Source organism: Mus caroli, chromosome 2 (assembly GCF_900094665.2).
Source record: "Mus caroli chromosome 2, CAROLI_EIJ_v1.1, whole genome shotgun sequence".
NCBI lineage: Eukaryota > Metazoa > Chordata > Mammalia > Rodentia > Muridae > Mus > Mus caroli.
In genome coordinates this window covers 1,994,342-2,000,981 of record NC_034571.1, presented here as the reverse complement: position 1 = coordinate 2,000,981, position 6,640 = coordinate 1,994,342, and the positions used below count along the sequence as shown (strand labels likewise).

At 45.9% G+C, this 6,640-nt stretch overlaps 1 protein-coding gene and 1 pseudogene across 1 annotated transcript in view; both read right to left on the bottom strand.

Annotated features, from left to right (window-relative positions):
- Nucleotides 1-6,640, bottom strand: part of Ccdc3 (coiled-coil domain containing 3) — an 88,748-nt gene that overhangs the window by 67,075 nt on the left and 15,033 nt on the right. The window lies entirely within an intron of this gene.
- Nucleotides 1,362-1,900, bottom strand: LOC110289208 (annotated as a pseudogene).

The window sequence follows — 6,640 nt, the reverse complement described above, 5'->3', positions numbered from 1 at the left end:
CCACTCACCAGCAGTCCCAAAATCCTGCGGCGGGGGTCGTGGGTAGCTGGCGGGTGTCAGGCAACCCTGCGCTCCCGCTACCCTGGCGCTGATCGGGAACTTCCCTTCTCTTATGTGGTTCCTGGAGTTCAAACTCTGCTCTGCCAGCTTGTGAGGCAAGTGCTTTACCTACTGAGCCATCTTGCCAGTAACTTTCAGCAGGACTATTTTACTCAACTACAAAGCTATGTGCAAAACCAAACAAACAAACAAACAAACAACCGCCCAACTGTACACTTTTGAAACCCCATGTCAGTGTCTGGATATAAAGTCGATACAGATAGACTGGGCTGGAGAGATGGCTTGGAGCTTAAAGAGCACTAACTGCTCTTCCAGAGGTCCTGAGTTCAATTCCCAGCAACCACATGGTGGCTCACAACCATCTGAAATGGGATCCAATGCCCTCTTCTGGTGCGTCTGAAGAGAGTGATAGTGTACTCACATACATAAACTACAGACAGGCCCCATGCTAGCAGGTAGAGCTGTGGGATAAGCCATTGTCTTGCAGCCCTACTTTCTGTCTTCTCTGATCTTTTTGTCTCTCACTTCACAGCTTCCTGAGATGTTGTACTTCAGGGTTGGATCAGACAGTTTTCTGTCCCTGGCAGTCTGCATCCCACATCTGTGCAAAATTAACAGACTGGCCTCAAGAGTCCCAGGTCACCTCTGGGGGACCCTGAATGTTCCTGCCAACAGCATCTAGGCTTTGCTTAGCCCCCCCCCCCCAGGAGGGATGCATGATTCTGCCGGGTGTCACGGCTGAGATGAGATACAGCCTCTGAAGCCGGGCAGCATCCCAGAGAGTCTGGGCAGCCAGAGCCAAGACTGCCTAGGGGGACAGCAGAAATCTCCCTGAGCACCAGGTTCACAGGCAGCATTTGTAAGCACTGAGATCCAGCAGCCTCAGAAATGTCCCTGCAGGCCTATGATAAAGGCAATGTATGCTGGGAAAGCTGAACGCTGAAACTAACCCCTGGGTAAGAGGGTGGCTCAGAGGGCCCCTGAGAGGGAGGAGGAATCTGGAAGAAAAAAAGGATAAAATCAAGACCCTGAGCTGGAAAGGTGGCTTGGGGGCTAAAACCCATGTGGAGCCGAGGATGGAAGCCTGGAGGCCCCGATTTGATCCCTGAAACCCCATAAGGTAAGAGGAAGGAAGTGACATCACACCTCTGACCTCCACTTGTACTTCATGGTAATAAGTTTTTAAGGCAGTTGCCCTTTTGTCTCCACACTCCTGTCTTGGTGCCAGCACCTTTGGGATGGCCTCGCAAAGCCGCGACCCAGCTGCCACCAGTGTTGCCCCCCATTTGAAAAGGACTGCATCAGGTACGACGGCAAACTGTGTCAAAAGGATAAGAAGTCAGGCCAGCGGCAGCAGTGACAGACTGCAATCATCCAGCTGATAAAGATGTGAGTATTCTTGGGATCTGGGAGCATTTCCTTTGCAGTGTCATAGATACCAAAGTAGGCAGCTCGGTAGATGATAATGCCCTGTACTGACACATTAAAGCCTTGGTACAGGCCCTTAATCTCATCAGATTTGTAAATCTTAACCAGGCAGTCACCAAGGCCTTTGAATTTCCTTTTCAGCTTTGCCCACATCAGCTGCTAGATGGGTACGGGCAAAATCTAGAAGGTACACAAAGCACAAGGATGTGGCCCCAGCAGCACCACCTGATACCAGGTTTCCTGCAAAGTAGCGTCAAAACTGGGTCCTCTTGTCCACACAACCCAGAAATATCTGCTTGTATTTATCTTTGAAGGCAAAGTTGAGAGCCTGACTGGTGAAGTATCTGATGACATTGGCCAGGTTCCCATGCTAGATGGACAGGATTCCCTGTTCCTTTAGGATATGAACCATGCAGAGTCCGGGAGTCAAAGCCAGTTGTCGGCCCAGTCCTGTCCCACACTCGCCTGCCTCTTCTTTTTTTTTTTGCTTTCAACATGACAGATGCCACTGTATTCTTCGCCAAGGACTTCTTGGCCAGTGGAGTGGCTGCGGCCATCTCCAAGATGGTGGTAGCACCCATCGAGAGGGTCAAGCTGCTGCAGCAGATGTATCATGCCAGCAAGCAAATCACGGCAGATAAGCAATACAAGGGCATTATAGACTATAAGCAGTTCTGTCAGAACCATGACCTACAGTTTCACACATAACCAGTAAAGTCGGCCCCTGACGGCAACTCCAGTTATGACTTTTGACTCTTTGATTGCACACAGGTAATAGGGATTTAGTAGAAACTGTACTTCAAATTCTGATCCATTTCCATACTGATCCATGCCATACTGTCTGATCAGCTCTTCTTACAATACCAGCCACATCTGACATCCACTTGCAGGTCCCAGCCAATCACATGGTCACATGGGACATAATCTATACAAAGCATGTTATCATTAAGCTATGATATTGGGCTGGATAATTTTTATGTCAACCTGACATAAGCTAGGTTCTTCTAGGAAAAAAGAAATCTTCAGAAAATGCCCGCACAGGACTGGTCCCCACCACCACACTCAGGTTGTCTTCTCATTTCCCAGTTTTCTGAGTTAAAAGACTAGCCACTGAAGCCATCTCAAGTCCAACATTTACCCCAGATCTTGTGGATTCTGAGGTCCACACTGAGGCCACATGTGCCTGCCTGCTTCCAGTGGTCCTCAACCTGGGTCAAGACCCCCAACCTTTTTTATAGGGATCACATATCAGAGATATTGTATATCAGATATTTATATTAGGACTCATAGCAGTAGCAAAATTATAGTTATTAAGTAGCAACAAAAATAATTTTATGGTTGGGCAGTCACCACAACATGGGGAACTGTATTCAAGAGTAGCAGCCTTAGGAAGGTTGAGGACCACTTAGACCATTAAAAACTGCGGCTCCTGGGCATGTGCCTCCAGCCCCTGCCTTCTCTTTGGCCACTCCCTGCCGCCTGATCCAGGCAGCATAGCTAAGTTTGCAGAGTCCTGGGGACCCATAAGATCAAAACTCATGATATTCTGGTGACCCAGGAGATAAAAGCTATTTTCTGAGCTCAGCATGGTATTCGTTTCTGTAAAGTCAGCACTCAGGAAGCTGAGACAGGAGGATTGCCACATGTTTGGGGCTACCCTGGGCTACATAGTGAGTTCCAAGCCAGTCTGGGTTACAGAGTGTGAGACCTTGTCTCTGAAAAACCAAAAATCATGTGTCAGGTTACAAACAAAAATAAGGAAAATGAAAACATCCTAAGTGCAAGATATAAAAATAATCAGTAATAAGTGGATGAATTTTCACGGAGACAGCAAGAGCTGTGGAAAGCATCTCAGATCGCACACTAAAACAGAGCTTTGTATTTTAGGAAAAAAATGTCTTTTCTAAGTGATATCAATATATCATTTGACTTTTGCCATGTTGGCTTTTGAAGATTTATTTTTATTGAGTGTGTGTGTGTGTGTGTCTGTCTGTCTGTCTGTCTGTGTACTACAAGTACAATACCCAAGGACCCAAGAAGAGGCCATCAAGTCCCCTGCAGCCAGAGCTACAAGTGACTGTGAGCCAGACATGGGTGCTGGGAACCAAACTTTGGTCCTGAAGAGCAGTAGCAGCCGTAACTACTGAGTCCCTCTCCAGTCCTTACCATATTGGCTTCTTCTGAACAGTGTAGCAATAGCATAGTCAAGCTATCCCCACGTCATCTAATCAAGGCAGGCACACCAGATTCTACTAGAACTTTGTATTCTTCACCACACAAGAAAATGACCTAGTTTTTCTTCAAGTCCTTGATGAAAGAGTAAAAAGTATTCATTTTTTTAAAGACCCAAATACAACAGTTTTAGCACCCTATGTGAAGAAGAGCGTTCAGGCTTGAGGCTTCTCACTGCAGCAGTGACTCAAAGTGGAGTGTTCACATGATGAAGCTTTGAGCCAAGGCAGAGGGTTCTTTGTTTGTTTGTTTGGCTTTTTATTTTGTTTTGTTTTATTCAAAAAACACCATTTTTACTTGAAAGAGTGAGTGGCAAACTATATGTGCTCAATTGAAACTATATTGGCTCAATTTCCTTAAAGAATGAATGAAGCAAGCCCGCGACGAAGAAGAAAACCAGGACTGTACCTGTCGCTGCCAGTAATGACATTTGAGCTGTCACCAAGTGTCAGAGTTTTAAGAACACTGCCACTGTAAGGATGAGGTTCCCCAGTACTTCAGACTTTCCAGATGGAACTGACATCGAAATAAATAATTTTTTAAATAATACAGCCAAGTACCTGTGTATCTATGCAATCTGACCCCATACTTTCAGTGTGTCATTCTGCAAATTCATACACAGTTTTTGAAAGTCTGGAGCTGGAGAACTTGCTCGGTGAGTTTGCTGTCTAGGCATGGGAACCCAAGCCTGAGTCTGTAGCACTCGCTCACATAAAAACCTGTTTGTGGCCACACAAGCATCTGTAAACCCGACACTGGGATCACTGGGGCTTGCTGGCTACAAACTTGGCTTTAGGTTCAATGAGAGACCTGCCACAAGGGAATGACATAGAGAGCAGTGGAAGACAGCATCCACTCTCATCCACTCAGTATCCTCCTCTACCCCCACCCCAGGTGCTGTACGAAATGGCCATGGTCTGTCTCTCTCTCTCTCTCTCTCTCTCTCTCTCTCTCTCTCTCTCTCTCTCTCTCTCTCTCTCTCTCTCTCTCTCTCGTTCTCTGTGTGTGTCTCTCTCTCTCTGTCTCTGTGTGTGTCTCTCTCTCTGTCTCTGTCTCTCTCTCTGTCTCTCTGTCTGTGTGTGTGTGTCTCTCTCTGTCTCTCTCTCTGTCTCTCTCATACACACACACACACACCAGAAAAAGAGAGGGAAAGTATGTGGAGAGAGAGAGAGAACAAAAAGAAATCTCAGACACATGATAAACTGATGGATTTTCATATAGGAATAGTAGAAATTCATTCAAGAGAGCTGCGGTTCTCAGGGAATCTGTTGGGAGACTATCCCCTCTGCTTTAGCCTTTACTTTACCAACAAGCTAAAAGGGGTGGCTCTCATGACCTCCCAGTAGATGCTGAAAGAACATTTGACACAATTCAATACATTGTTACAACTCTCACTAACTGCATGTGCATTGTGGAATTCTTTTAGCCATAGGAAGAATAAAATTATGTCATTTGCAGGAAAATGGGTGCTACCGGAGACCATCTTGTTAAATGAATTAGGCCATTCTCAGGAAGACAAATGCATTTTCTCTTATCTGAAGTGTGGAGATATGAAAGACAGGCAACTGAAGTGTACAAATGTGCTCAGCAACGTGCGCTTGTGAGAGTCCTTATATATCCCAGTACCACGTGCTGTGCGTATATACACAGTGAACATATTTTTAAGGATATTTTTAAAACTAACTGTGAACTAATAGAAGCTAACTTCTGTAAGCTGATTAAAGAAATCTGAAAAATGCAGTCAACATATTTAAAATATACTGTGTGTGCTCACCATTCCCACACATGCTCACACTAAAGGTACGGGGGCGGGGGGGGGAGAGAGAGAGAGAGAGAGAGAGAGAGAGAGAGAGAGAGAGAGAGAGAGAGAGAGAGAAGACAAACACTTTGAAAGGAGAATAAAAACTGTACTCTATGGCAACATGATTATTTACGTGGAAAAAATGGCAAGGAATCTACAAAATCTTTCAGAATTTGGTGTGTTCAGTAAGTTGTCAGCTCTAAGATAAATACACAAAATTGAGTTGTGTTCCTGTAGGTTAGCAATAGAGGTTTAATATGGCACCTCTTGGGCTGATCAGAAGGCACAGAGGAGAAAGCACTTGCTCCATACCCGAGGACCTGAATTTTCATCCTCAGAACCCATTTCAGGTGTGGTACCACGCACTTGGAATCTCCACGCCCCCGCACTGAGATGGAAGGTGGATGAATCGCCTAAAGTCATGGGCTCACTTGGTGTACGTACACAGTGGTAGATAACAAAGAGAGCCTGTCTTAGACAAGATGGAAGATGAGAACTGACACCCCAGGTTGTCCACATGTGTGCTACACACGATTTGTGTGCACATGCAAACATGCATGTGCGCACACACACACACACACACACATGATCATGCATATACATACACCCATGCAAGTACACACATGCATACTTTGATGCATACCTGATGTAGTGGCACACCTGTAATCTTGGGGCAGAGGAGAAAGAAGCAGGTCGTCTGTGGGTTTTAGACCAGCCTGAACTACATAGCAAAGCTGACTGGAAACAACACAAAAAGGGTCTGCATTAAGGTTTGTGTGTGAAATGTGATGGGACATTTGGTTGCCGGATGGGGGTTGGATTTGGGAGATTGTAAGACTTTTGAGAGGGCTGATGAGGGAAAGTGGATCTCGGGAGACAGGCCTTGAGATTTATACTCCAGGGGCTTCCTGTCCTGTGTCAGCTGACTGCCAGCATGCTGCTACCAGCTACCATACCCACCACCACATACACATCACATACACACGCCACACACACACATATACCACACACACACACCAACACACACCACCACCACCACCACATACACATCACATACACACACCACACACACACATATCACCACACACATACACATACACACACACCAACATACACACC